The sequence below is a fragment of the Eretmochelys imbricata genome, chromosome 12, assembly GCF_965152235.1.
Source record: "Eretmochelys imbricata isolate rEreImb1 chromosome 12, rEreImb1.hap1, whole genome shotgun sequence".
Lineage (NCBI taxonomy): Eukaryota > Metazoa > Chordata > Testudines > Cheloniidae > Eretmochelys > Eretmochelys imbricata.
The window spans coordinates 23,341,312-23,354,908 of record NC_135583.1 but is presented as its reverse complement, the minus strand read 5'-3'; positions in this window follow the sequence as shown (position 1 = coordinate 23,354,908).

Genomic DNA, 13,597 nt, shown 5'->3' with positions numbered 1-13,597 from the left:
TAGTTCCACAGGTAATGAGGCAATGAGATCTGGAGGAATGAGAACAAGGTTGGGAATCAGGAGATCCAGAATTCTCATTTTGATACTGACTTTCTGTCTGATCTGAGACATAACTCTTAGTCTCAGTTTCTCCATCTGTAAAACGAGGATAACAATAATCTCTTGGCTCCCACGGATGCTGTGAATATAAATTATTTAATGTTTGTGAGGCATTCAGATACTGTATTACAGTAATGAGCACCATGAGAAAATTAATTCATTATAGGCTTTGGATGGTGTTCAGTAAGTAAGGTGTGAGGCTATATATTGACCAACAAAGATAAAAGGGAATATTGAACACATAACTCAATCATTGAACATTCCCTCCAACTGAATAAGACACAGGTTCTGTGGACAAATAATATATGGTCATGGAATGACTATCATAATGCATATGCACCAGTGGGCAGAATTAAGATTGCATGCATTCTTAATTCTGGCATTTCTTTCAAAGGCTTGACTTTGCAATCTAAATAACTTTATTTTAGGATTTTTGTATGTGGTTTATTTAGACTTTCAAAAGCCTTTAACAAAGTCATTCACAAGAGGTTATCAAGCAAAGTAAGAAGTCAGAGAGTGAAATACTGTCATGAATTAAAAAGTGATTAAAATCCATAAAAGTAGGTAGGAATAGACAATCTTCAACACTGCAAAAAGTTAACCAAGAGCTGCCCCAAACATCAGTACTAGAAATTATATTTAATATAATCATCAATGATCTGGAAAAGGAGGAATAATGAGATAGCAAAATTTTCAAATGACACAAAATTATGTAGATTAACCAAATATTCAAAAAGGAATTAACACAGCTAGATGAATGGTCAGTCTGATGGCAGATGAAATTCAAATAACATACACTGGAGGGTAATAGTCGAACTACTCAGAAATGTTGCTGAGTACAAAATAATCTGTATTCAGTCAGGAGAAATAACTGGGCATATTAATGAAAACATTTATTCCATGTATCCCCCTGATTTGTTCTTCCTCTCTCTGAAATAAGAAGTTGTCCCCAATAATTTATTGGAAATTTTGTATTTTGCTGTATGACTTTTCCAGCAGATGTCTGGATAGCTCAACTCCCCGGTTACTACCAGGTCTTGTATTTGGGATAGTTCTGTTATTTGTTCTCGAAATTCCTCTTCTACCTCCTCCTCCTGATTTGGTGGTCTAGTATATATCCCTACGATGACATTGCCCCTATTTTTTCCCCCATGTTATCTTCACCCAGAGACCTTCAACTGATCTGCTTCTCACCTCCTCTTGGATCTCAGAACAAGTGTGTATGTTCTTTATGTACAATTCAACACCTCCTCGATTTTTTCCCTGCCCAGACTTCCTGAACAAGCTATGCCCTTCTATACCAGTATTCCAGTCATGAAATTTATCCCACCAAATCTCTTTGAGGCCAGTTAGGTCATAAGTTAGCTTGTGTACTAAGACTTCCAATTCTTCTTGTTTATTCCCCATACTCCTTGCATTTGTGTATAGACATCTAAACAGTTGAGCGGATTCCCCCACAAATTTCTCACTTGTTGCTCCTATACCTTATTGTAATTTACCATTTCCTCCACCCCCAAACATTTAGTCATCTGTCAGGCTCTTTTATACCTACCTGTGGGCTTTTGTCACCTATCCTCTTTGAACCTGGTTTAAAGCCCTCCTCACTTGGTCACTAAGTCAGTGTATGAAGTTGCTCTTCCCGTTCTTTGTTAGGTGGACTCTGTCTCCTCCTAGCAGTCCTCCTTCACAGAACAACATCCCATGGTTGAGGAAGCCAAAGACCTCCTGTTGACATCATCTGCACAGTCATGCATTTATTTCCAGGATGTATATATCCCTGAATGGGTCTTAACTGCAACTGGAAGGATGGACAAAAACACCATCTAGGCCCCTGACTCCTTCAATGTCTGAGAGATCTGTAGTCACTACTGATATGCTTAGGGTCACAACTGGCAGTCTCATTAGTGCCTACATGGATGAGCAACATGGAGCAGTGGTCAGAGGGCTGGATGAGCCTCAGCAACCTTTCTGTAACCTCTTGGATGCAGGCTTCAGGCTCACAGAAAACCTCCCAGGATATCTGGTCAGGTCAGCAAATGGATGTGACAGAGGATGGGTGCCTATTTGTGAATCTTCCCATCCATGTCTTTTTTTTTTTTTAAGCCTCTCTTTGTCAGTTGTCCAAATTCCTGTGCCTGGTGCTGCTGACCACCCAGTTTACTCCCTTTCTAGGTGAACTTGTAGCTGTGTCTGTGCTGTGTTACAGTGCAGTATTTCCTCAATGAATTGTTGTACACTCTGAAACCTGAAATACTCTAAATTCCACAGCATGCCAGTGTGCACAAAACAGGAATTTGGACTCCATTGTGCATCAGAGTGCACAACAACAATTCAATGGTGAGATGCTGCAAGCTGCAGTTGGGCGTAACAGGCGCAGCTGGGCTACAAGTTCATCTTGGTGCTAGGGTGGCAGACTGCAGAGCACAGAAGGTCAGCCAGCTGGCTGATTATACTAAAATTGGGACAAAACACCAGCTTCAGTATAATCAGCCAAGCCACAAAGCCATTCCCCACCTCCACAAACACACACATGCAAAACCAGGACATCTGGTTACCCAGGCCTCTTTATTTGTACTCCCTCATCAATGATAATGATTAGCATCCTAGGCAGTGGGAGTTTAAAGGACACCCCTGTTTTTGATTACTGCTGGAAGACATTTTGATTCTAAAATCAGAGTTCAGATGACATTTCTTTGTCTTTTGTACTCTTATTACAGTTATCTATTTTTCTCTAGAATGTAAATCTTATTAGAAAATGTGCTACAGCTTAAGAGCTGATTTTAAATGGTGAAATATTAATAAACAAGTAAGGTCTTCCTAGACTTAATGTGCAGTGGATCTAGATTCTGCTGATCAAAGATTCAGATTCAATTATGCTATATCATTCCAGTGTAAAAGCAATTTTAAGCAGTGAGGGCTCATGTATAGATAATGAACAACATCATTTCCAAATCTGCAATATAATATGCCAGCATATTTCTTATAGGCAGCTGTCTTATTCTGGCAAAAATTCAACATTAATTTCTGGAACAGGTGGTCATTATTTCATAACACATCCCCTGAGGAAATTCTGATAATGGAAAACAGTGTAGATCATTTTGTCATCTTATAAACTATGATTTTAACCTGTTCTATCAGCAGTAACCTCTTTTTATCTCAGTACAATCTAAAGGCCAAATCTTTATAGTGTTACTCAAAAAAGTAATCCCATTAAAAACACTGGGTCCAATTCATCAGTGCAATACAGCCCTATATGCTGACTCCAGTGATCAAAGTGGTCATAAACCTGGCAGATTCAGCCCTTAGAAATTCTCTAATTATAGGGGAAGTCCTTATGTATTATAGAGCTGGAGCAGGAACTCTGCACAGTCCTGCTTGCAGTCTCCTGCACAGGTGGTATGTAGGGGTCATGGGCAGAGATAAGAGAGTCTAGCCACTGCAATGGTCCTATGGTGTCACAGCCAGCCAGTTATGGCATACCCACGGCTACTCTAACCTGTCACACAGGCTCAGCTGGCTCTGGACAGTCCCAGCTTAGCCCGTGGTTAAGGTTAGAGCTATATTGTGTGACAGTGTCCCTTTTATGGAACCAGACATTGTAGATGAAGGAACAATATTTGTCTAGTGGCCATATCCAGATCACACAATATTCTCAACTGCTTTTGACAATTTAATTTTAAATTTCTCAAGCCATAGAGCTTCCAGCACTTCCGGTAGATTATCCCAGTCTCATAGATATCACTGTCTTAAAGTTTTTCCTGTTATTTAACCTATTTTTCCTTTTTTCAAATTTAATCACATTAACCCCTTGATAAAAAAAAAATCCTTTTCCAATTTGGTGTCTATTATCAATCCCCCCTCCTTACATACCCCAAACAGAACTTGCATCAGGTCAAACTGTCAGCAGGGGCTCATTTAGTGTTCCCCAAAAGAGAACAAATAACATATTAAAGGGACACCATCACACAATATAGTCCTAAGTTTTAGGTTTTGTGAAAAAAGATTTTACAAAACTGGGTATTTTTTGTTAATTAAAGAAAACAGCTACCAGAAACTTTGTTTGTTTGGATTTAAACATTTTCCTGCATTGTCTGCATCCCAGATATACAAGCATTGTATTAGGATATGTGTAAGGGACCGGGGCATAGGCAGTTTGGCCTAGTGCTCAAGGGTGGTAGTTAGCAGGAGTTGGAAGAATCGCTAGAGCCAGGTTCAGTAAGGAGGAGCCAGGGTCAGGCTGGAAATCAGAGGTAGTACCAGGCTAGAGATCATCAGGAATGTTTTGATGAAACTTTTTTTTTATCAGAAACTGCTAGTTCATACAACTGAAACATTTTGCAGGAAAGGGTCAGTTTCAATTAATTTCTCCTTTCAAAATATTTATTGCAACAAAAATTAGAAATTAAAAATTGTCATAACTTTCCAATTTGGCATTTTTAAATGAAAAAATCTGGTTTTGTTTGAAACAATTTTATTTAAAAAATTAAATTAATTTATAATATTTTTAAAATAAAAGTTGAAACAATGTTTTGAAATTATTGAAACATAATGTTTCAATTGACCAGAACCTTTTTTTTTAATTTTGGTTCATGAAAATTTTGGCAATTTTTGACATTTCATCCTAATTCATAACCGGAAAATGTTTTGAAATCTTGAAATTATCACCGTTTTCCACTCAGCTCTAGCCCCAAGCCCCAACCTATTTAATCAGGATTATGTATACACATTGTGTTGCCCACTATGTTTAATAAGTAGACAAAGAGATCTTCAACCTCAGGCTGTGATATTGTCAGATCTTGTAAGCTAAATAGGGTCACTCCAGATCTGTAACTGGATAGCAGACCTCTGCAGAACACACAGCCTGTTTAATAGATGGCACCCACCCCTCTTGTGATTAATGAAATATGCCTTATTTTTAGGGGACACAGTGTGGCAGAGCTAGTTCAGAAAATATTGCCAAATTCCTTGCTGCAAAGGACCTCCCCAAGTCATGGAGTCTCTTCTAATATTTGTGTCATGTTACTGCTCATGTCCCAGTTCCACATTGTGTAAAGGATGAACTACTTCTTGCTGATTTCAAGATCAGTGGTGGAAATAACCCGGGCTTCCTTGTTAACTATTTCATTACTGGTCATTTTAGCAGAAACATGCCTACATCACAATCTCAGACTGCCTTCTATGCCTTCATAGGTGCCAACAGATCCGATTGTCTCTGTGCATCTGCCCCCAGCCAACTTCTAGAATGTGGTAATGCATTTTCAATACAAAACAGTGCAGCACATTGAAAATTATACATTCGGGGGCAGTGTACAATTATATCAACTGAAACATCGCAACAATGCTGTACTGATTGGGGATCTTCAGTCTGATCATGGCTCAGGAATGCAGAAACCATATCAGCAGTTTTTTCCAAGTTCAATTATTGCCTATCAGACTGATGAAGAATATTAGATCAGTTCCTGGCAAAAAATAAATTAAGGGTATAGGAAAGACTGTACGCTGGCTTTCTGTCTTTTTTAACATCAGATCATTAACCCACCCATCATCTTCATCTTACATGCCAAGTCTTGCTTTTTCCTGCTACACCCCTTTCTACTCCATTGGTGTGCAAATTATATTACTGTTGTACACGCACTGAATACAAAATCATTGCAAGTTACAGTACTTTTGTGAGTCAAACCAAATGTAACACCTCCATTTCATCACCACTTAATTTGTCTCAGACTTCCATGTGATTTTCATATAATTACAGTAGAACTTTTGTTGTCTACAGTACAAAGGCTTTGTGGTATAGCTCTACCAGTGTAGCTATACTGGCGTACATTCCTAGTGTAGTCCTAGCTTATGTTGAGTGCCAACAGAAGGAGTTTTTCTGTCAGCATAGTTATACCACCTCCCTAACTTATAGTAGCTATGCTGACTGAAGCACTCTTCTGTCAGCATAGCTATGTCTACACTGAGGGTCTTGCTGGCCTAGCTAGATGGTGTATTTTTTTTTCCCACATCTGTGACTGACATAGCTATGCCCACAAAACTTTGTAGGTTAGTCCTAGACTAGGTCTGAGTTTGGTCAGAGGTGTTCAGCTATATTACAGGAGATCTTTCCATACTTTGTAATCTAAGCTTAATGTCCAGCTATGAATTTTGTAGTGTTAAGCTTAATGTCCAGCTATGAATTTTGTAGTGCTGAGGCTATCTGTGTTTATATTTTCCTTAATTTAGTTTTTTGCATTTAATAAGAGGTTTTCCTCATGTCTACTAAGTCCGATCATTAGATGTTATACAGAAAAACTCTTCACTGTGTTTTTCTTCAGCACATCTTTGGGAGACTGTTTCATTATCATGCATGGGAATATATTCCCTCAGGCAAATTCATCACTGATGAAAGCCCCTGAATTCAGTGCTGTCACACCAGAAATGGACTTGGCAGGCAAAGGGTGATATAACTTCTAGAATCATAGCATTATGTTTAATATTGAATACAGTGCCACAAGTTCTCCCTTTCTTTTTGCGGATACAGACTAACACGGCTGCTACTCTGAATACAAGATATAGTTAACAATAGACAGGCAAGACACCACCTTCACAGGCTTCTGTGAGAACCCACAAGCAACAGACTGAGAAATATCCATTTGAAATAAATGTTTTCAAAGACATTCAGTACAGTGAGAAGTATTTACCTCACAAACTTTCACAAAGGTGTAACGTGCAGGAGTGCTGGTAAGATACAGAACATTCCCTAGTTTTGTGATCTGCTTTAATTTAGCTGGAATATAATTTAGTACACATACAGCTTGAATAGCTTTCATATTCACTTAGGCACTCAGTACAGTGATAGGTATAAGAATAGACATGGAACAAAATCTGTTTTCAAGATTTACTATACGTTTATTCTGAATCTGAAATTTTTGTTTGGGAAAAATATTGTGAAATATCTTAAAATAAATCTGACTTTTATTTGTATTGTGTGAGCAAACTAAATCCAGTCTAATAGCTTTTAAACTTGCAGTTTGAAAGAAGCTGTTTTTTGAATTGTAGGAACACCCATTACACTCTCCTAATTTTTGAAGATAATTGAAGAGAGGGGTGTATGTATGTGTTTTATTTTATTTTATTATTTTGCTTCTGGTTTGAACTGTTTATATTGCAGCAGGTTTTAGCCACAAGTAATTTTTTGCAGCCAAATTGTAAACTATGTTAAGTATTATACAAATGTAACTAACTTAACTATGCTCATTTTGCTCAGTGCTGATTTGTGCCCACCCCCTAAAAGGCTCGTTAGGCAAATCAAGCAAATGTTGTATCCAGCTGATAGAGCTAACAATACCAGCATAAACACTATGGGCCTGATTCTCCTTTCATTGATGCCAATTTTATACTGATGTCACTCCACTGAGCTCAATGGATTTGCTCCTGATTTATAGTAATGTGAGAGAAGATGCAGACCCTTTACGTCTGATAGTATATCTCTTGTTATGAAGGAATAGGCAAGAGCCAGGATATATACAATTCATACATACAGAATTAAGGCTGTTGGTACATCCTTTCCCCTAGATTGAATATTTTAAACTGAAAATGCAAGTTATCAAATAACATACCCCAAAAACAAAATAAAACAAAAAAAAGGTAAAAATACAGAGCTCCAAATCACATATACTTGAACCAATGTGTAAGCACTAACTAAGAATAGCTCACATTACTCTTTGGAAATGTGTCATTGCTCCATTTATTTTCTCAACAAACCATATCTACATTTTACAAGATATTAAACAGAGCTCTGTGTGTGTATATAATATGCAAGACAGTTGAATCTAATGCAAAGGAATACATGGATTCAGGCAATGTTGTTATCATCAGTGTTGTGTTGCATTTTAGATGCCACATCTTGGACTGGAGAATGATACAAGACTTCTTTTTGGATACCTAGGGTTCAGCACTGGCATAATTCCAAGACTCCTGGATATGATTTTTTACTTGTTCAGCAGATAGATTATATATTGAAGCCATGCCCAATCATCTGATCTAGATGTAAAATAAAATAGCTTGAGAATTCAGCACTTACATTTTTTTCCTTTCAGAAAACTGCAAAATATATTTTGAACTATCCTTTAACTTTGGTCAAGTATGGACTGATATGCCACATGATTAATCCAAAGTAACTCATTCTGAAATGCAGCATTTTAAAGTTTAAAATTGTAATCACTTTCATTATCCAATTCATTTTTATTATTTTTCTTTTAGGACTTTAACAAGATGTAATTTATCTTCACCTGTTTAAAACTATATAATAGCATAACCATATTGCAAGGAGTCATACTTTACTGTCATAAAATTATTAAAGTACATATTTGCCCACATACCGTTTTCCTCCCTCCCCAACGTGCACAGGTGAATGAGCTGTCAGTAAGGGTATGTCTACACTACGGAATAAAGTCGAATTTATAGAAGTCAGTTTTTTAGAAATCGGTTTTATATATTCGAGTGTGTGTGTCCCCACAGAAAATGCTCTAAGTGCATTAACTCGGCGGAGTTCTTCCACAGTACCGAGGCTAGAGTCGACTTCCGGAGCGTTGCACTGTAGATAGCTATCCCACAGTTCCCGCAGTCTCCGCTGCCCATTGGAATTCTGGGTTGAGATCCCAATGCCTGATGGGGCTAAAACATTGTCGCGGGTGGTTCTGGGTACATATTGTCAGGCCCCCCTTCCCTCCCTCCCTCTGTGAAAGCAAGGGCAGACAATCGTTTCGCGCCTTTTTTCCTGAGTTACCTGTGCAGACGCCATACCACGGCAAGCATGGAGCCCGCTCAGGTAACCGTCACCGTATGTCTCCTGGGTGCTGGCAGACGCGGTACGGCATTGCTACACAGTAGCAGCAACCCATTGCCTTCTGGCAGCAGACGGTGCAGTACGACTGGTAGCCGTCCTCGTCGTGTCCGAGGTGTTCCTGGCCACGTCGGCTGGGAGCGCCTGGGCAGACATGGGCGCAGGGACTAAATTTGGAGTGACTTGACCAGGTCATTCTCTTTAGTCCTGCAGTCAGTCCTATTGAACCATCTTATGGTGAGTAGGCAGGCGATACGGATTGCTAGCAGTCGTACTGTACCATCTTCTGCCGGGCAGGCAAGAGATGAGGATGGCTAGCAGTCGTATTGTACCATCTTCTGCCGGGCAGGCAAGAGATGAGGATGGCTAGCAGTCGTACTGTACCATCTTCTGCCGAGCAGCCATGAGATGTGGATGGCATGCAGTCCTTCTGCACCGTCTGCTGCCAGCCAAAGATGTAAAAGATAGATGGAGTGGATCAAAACAAGAAATAGACCAGATTTGTTTTGTACTCATTTGCTTCCCCCCCTCCCCTGTCTAGGGGACTCATTCCTCTAGGTCACACTGCAGTCACTCACAGAGAAGGTGCAGCGAGGTAAATCTAGCCATGTATCAATCAGAGGCCAGGCTAACCTCCTTGTTCCAATAAGAACAATAACTTAGGTGCACCATTTCTTATTGGAACCCTCCGTGAAGTCCTACCTGAATACTCCTTGATGTAAAGCCATCCCCTTTGTTGATTTTAGCTCCCTGAAGCCAACCCTGTAAGCCGTGTCATCAGTCGCCCCTCCCTCCGTCAGAGCAACAGCAGACAATCGTTCCGCGCCTTTTTTCTGTGCGGACGCCATACCAAGGCAAGCATGGAGGCCGCTCAGTTCACTTTGGCAATTAGGAGCACATTAAACACCACACGCATTATCCAGCAGTATATGCAGCACCAGAACCTGGCAAAGCGATACCGGGCGAGGAGGCGACGTCAGCGCGGTCACGTGAGTGATCAGGACATGGACACAGATTTCTCTGAAAGCATGGGCCCTGTCAATGCATGCATCATGGTGCTAATGGGGCAGGTTCATGCTGTGGAACGCCGATTCTGGGCTCGGGAAACAAGCACAGACTGGTGGGACCGCATAGTGTTGCAGCTCTGGGATGATTCCCAGTGGCTGCGTAACTTTCGCATGCGTAAGGGCACTTTCATGGAACTTTGTGACTTGCTTTCCCCTGCCCTGAGGCGCATGAATACCAAGATGAGAGCAGCCCTCACAGTTGAGAAGCGAGTGGCGATAGCCCTGTGGAAGCTTGCAACGCCAGACAGATACCGGTCAGTTGGGAATCAATTTGGAGTGGGCAAATCTACTGTGGGGGCTGCTGTGATGCAAGTAGCCCACGCAATCAAAGATCTGCTGATATCAAGGGTAGTGACCCTGGGAAATGTGCAGGTCATAGTGGATGGCTTTGCTGCAATGGGATTCCCTAACTGTGGTGGGGCCATAGACGGAACCCATATCCCTATCTTGGCACTGGAGCACCAAGCTGCCGAGTACATAAACCGCAAGGGGTACTTTTCAATAGTGCTGCAAGCTCTGGTGGATCACAAGGGACGTTTCACCAACATCAACGTGGGATGGCCGGGAAAGGTACATGACGCTCGCATCTTCAGGAACTCTGGGCTGTTTCAAAAGCTGCAGGAAGGGACTTTATTCCCAGACCAGAAAATAACTGTTGGGGACGTTGAAATGCCTATATGTATCCTTGGGGACCCAGCCTACCCCTTAATGCCATGGCTCATGAAGCCGTACACAGGCAGCCTGGACAGTAGTCAGGAGCTGTTCAACTACAGGCTGAGCAAGTGCAGAATGGTGGTAGAATGTGCATTTGGACGTTTAAAGGCGCGCTGGCGCAGTTTACTGACTCGCTTAGACCTCAGCGAAACCAATATTCCCACTGTTATTACGGCTTGCTGTGTGCTCCACAACATCTGTGAGAGTAAGGGGGAGACGTTTATGGCGGGGTGGGAGGTTGAGGCAAATCGCCTGGCTGCTGGTTACGCGCAGCCAGACACCAGGGCGGTTAGAAGAGCACAGGAGGGCGCGGTACGCATCAGAGAAGCTTTGAAAACCAGTTTCATGACTGGCCAGGCTACGGTATGAAAGTTCTGTTTGTTTCTCCATGATGAAACTCCCCGCCCCTTGGTTCACTCTACTTCCCTGTAAGCTAACCACCCTCCCCTCTTCCCTTCGATCACCGCTTGCAGAGGCAATAAAGTCATTGTTGCTTCACATTCATGCATTCTTTATTCATTCATCACACAAATAGGGGGATGACTACCAAGGTAGCCCAGGAGGGGTGGTGGAGGAGGGAAGGAAAATGCCACACAGCACTTTAAAAGTTTACAACTTTAAAATTTATTGAATGCCAGCCTTCTTTTTTTTTGGGCAATCCTCTGTGGCGGAATCCACCGCGTTCTTGGGCGTCTGGGTGTGGAGGCTATGGAACTTGGGGAGGAGGGCGGTTGGTTACACAGGGGCTGTAGTGGCAGTCTGTGCTCAGCTGCCTTTGCTGCAGCTCAACCATACACTGGAGCATACTGGTTTGGTCCTCCAGCAGCCTCAACATTGAATCCTGCCTCCTCTCATCACGCTGCCGCCACATTTGAGCTTCAGCCCTGTCTTCAGCCCGCCACTCACTCTCTTCAGCCCGCCACTCACTCTCTTCAGCCTGCCACCTTTCCTCCCGGTCATTTTGTGCTTTCCTGCACTCTGACATTATTTGCCTTCACGCATTCGTCTGTGCTCTGTCAGTGTGGGAGGACAGCATGAGCTCGGAGAACATTTCATCTCGAGTACGGTTTTTTTTCTTTCTAAGCTTCACTAGCCTCTGGGAAGGAGAAGATCCTGTGATCATTGAAACACATGCAGCTGATGGAGAAAAAAAAAGGGACAGCGGTATTTAAAAAGACATTTTATAAAACAGTGGCTACACTCTTTCAGGGTAAACCTTGCTTTTAACATTACATACATAGCACATGTGCTTTCGTTACAAGGTCGCATTTTGCCTCCCCCCACTGCGTGGCTACCCCCTCAACCCTCCCCCCTCCCTGTGGCTAACAGTGGGAACATTTCTGTTTAGCCACAGGCAAACAGCCCAGCAGGAATGGGCTCCTCTGACTGTCCCCTGAAGAAAAGCACTCTATTTCAACCAGGTGACCATGAATGATATCTCACTCTCCTGAGGATAACACAGAGAGATAAAGAACGGATGTTGTTTGAATGCCAGCAAACATACACTGCAATGCTTTGTTGTACAATGATTCCCAAGTACGTGTTACTGGCCTGGAGTGGTAAAGTGTCCTACCATGAAGGACGCAATAAGGCTGCCCTCCCCAGAAACCTTTTGCAAAGGCTTTGGGAGTACATCCAGGAGAGCCACGAATGCCAGGGCAAAGTAATCCTTTCACATGCTTTCTTTTAAACCATGTATGGTATTTTAAAAGGTACACTCACCGGAGGTCCCTTCTCCGCCTGCTGGGTCCAGGAGGCAGCCTTGGGTGGGTTCGGGGGGTACTGGTTCCAGGTCCAGGGTGAGAAACAGTTCCTGGCTGTCGGGAAAACCAGTTTCTCCGCTTGCTTGCTGTGAGCTATCTACAACCTCCTTCTCCTCCTCCTCCTCATCTTCTTTGTCCCCAAAACCTGCTTCCGTATTGCCTCCATCTCCATTGAAGGAGTCAAACAACACGGCTGGGGTAGTGGTGGCTGAACCCCCTAAAATGGCATGCAGCTCATCATAGAAGCGGCATGTTTGGGGCTCTGACCCGGAGCGGCCGTTCGCCTCTCTGGTTTTCTGGTAGGCTTACCTCAGCTCCTTCAGTTTCATGTGGCACTGCTTCGGGTCCCTGTTATGGCCTCTGTCCTTCATGCCCTGGGAGATTTTGACAAAGGTTTTGGCATTTCGAAAACTGGAACGGAGTTCTGATAGCACGGATTCCTCTCCCCATACAGCGATCAGATCCTGTACCTCCCGTTTGGTCCATGCTGGAGCTCTTTTGCGATTCTGGGACTCCATCATAGTCACCTCTGCTGATGAGCTCTGCATGGTCACCTGCAGCTTGCCACGCTGGCCAAACAGGAAATAAGATTCAAAAGTTCGCGGTTCTTTTCCTGTCTACCTGGCCAGTGCATCTGAGTTGAGAGTGCTGTCCAGAGTGGTCACAATGGAGCACTCTGGGATAGCTCCTGGAGGCCAATACCGTCAAATTGTGTCCACAGTACCCCAAATTCGAGCCGGCAAGGCCGATTTAAGCGCTAATCCACTTGTCAGGGGTGGAGTAAGGAAATCGATTTTAAGAGCCCTTTAAGTCGAAATAAAGGGCTTCATCGTGTGGACGGGTGCAGGTTTACATCGATTTAATGCCGCTAAATTCGACCTAAAGTCCTAGTGTAGACCAGGGCTAAGATCTTTCCATTGTTATTCAAGTACATCAGATATAACAAATAATAATTTCTTCATTAAGCCCCCTTTTACTGTATGCTTACAACAGCAAATGACTGTTCACATGTAGACCTACTATTCTGCACAGACTCAGCCTGCATTAAAAGACTAACATAATCATATTGAGAGAAAGCATTTAGAGAACTATAATCCAATAGTATTCCTGAAAGACTTTTTACATAATGA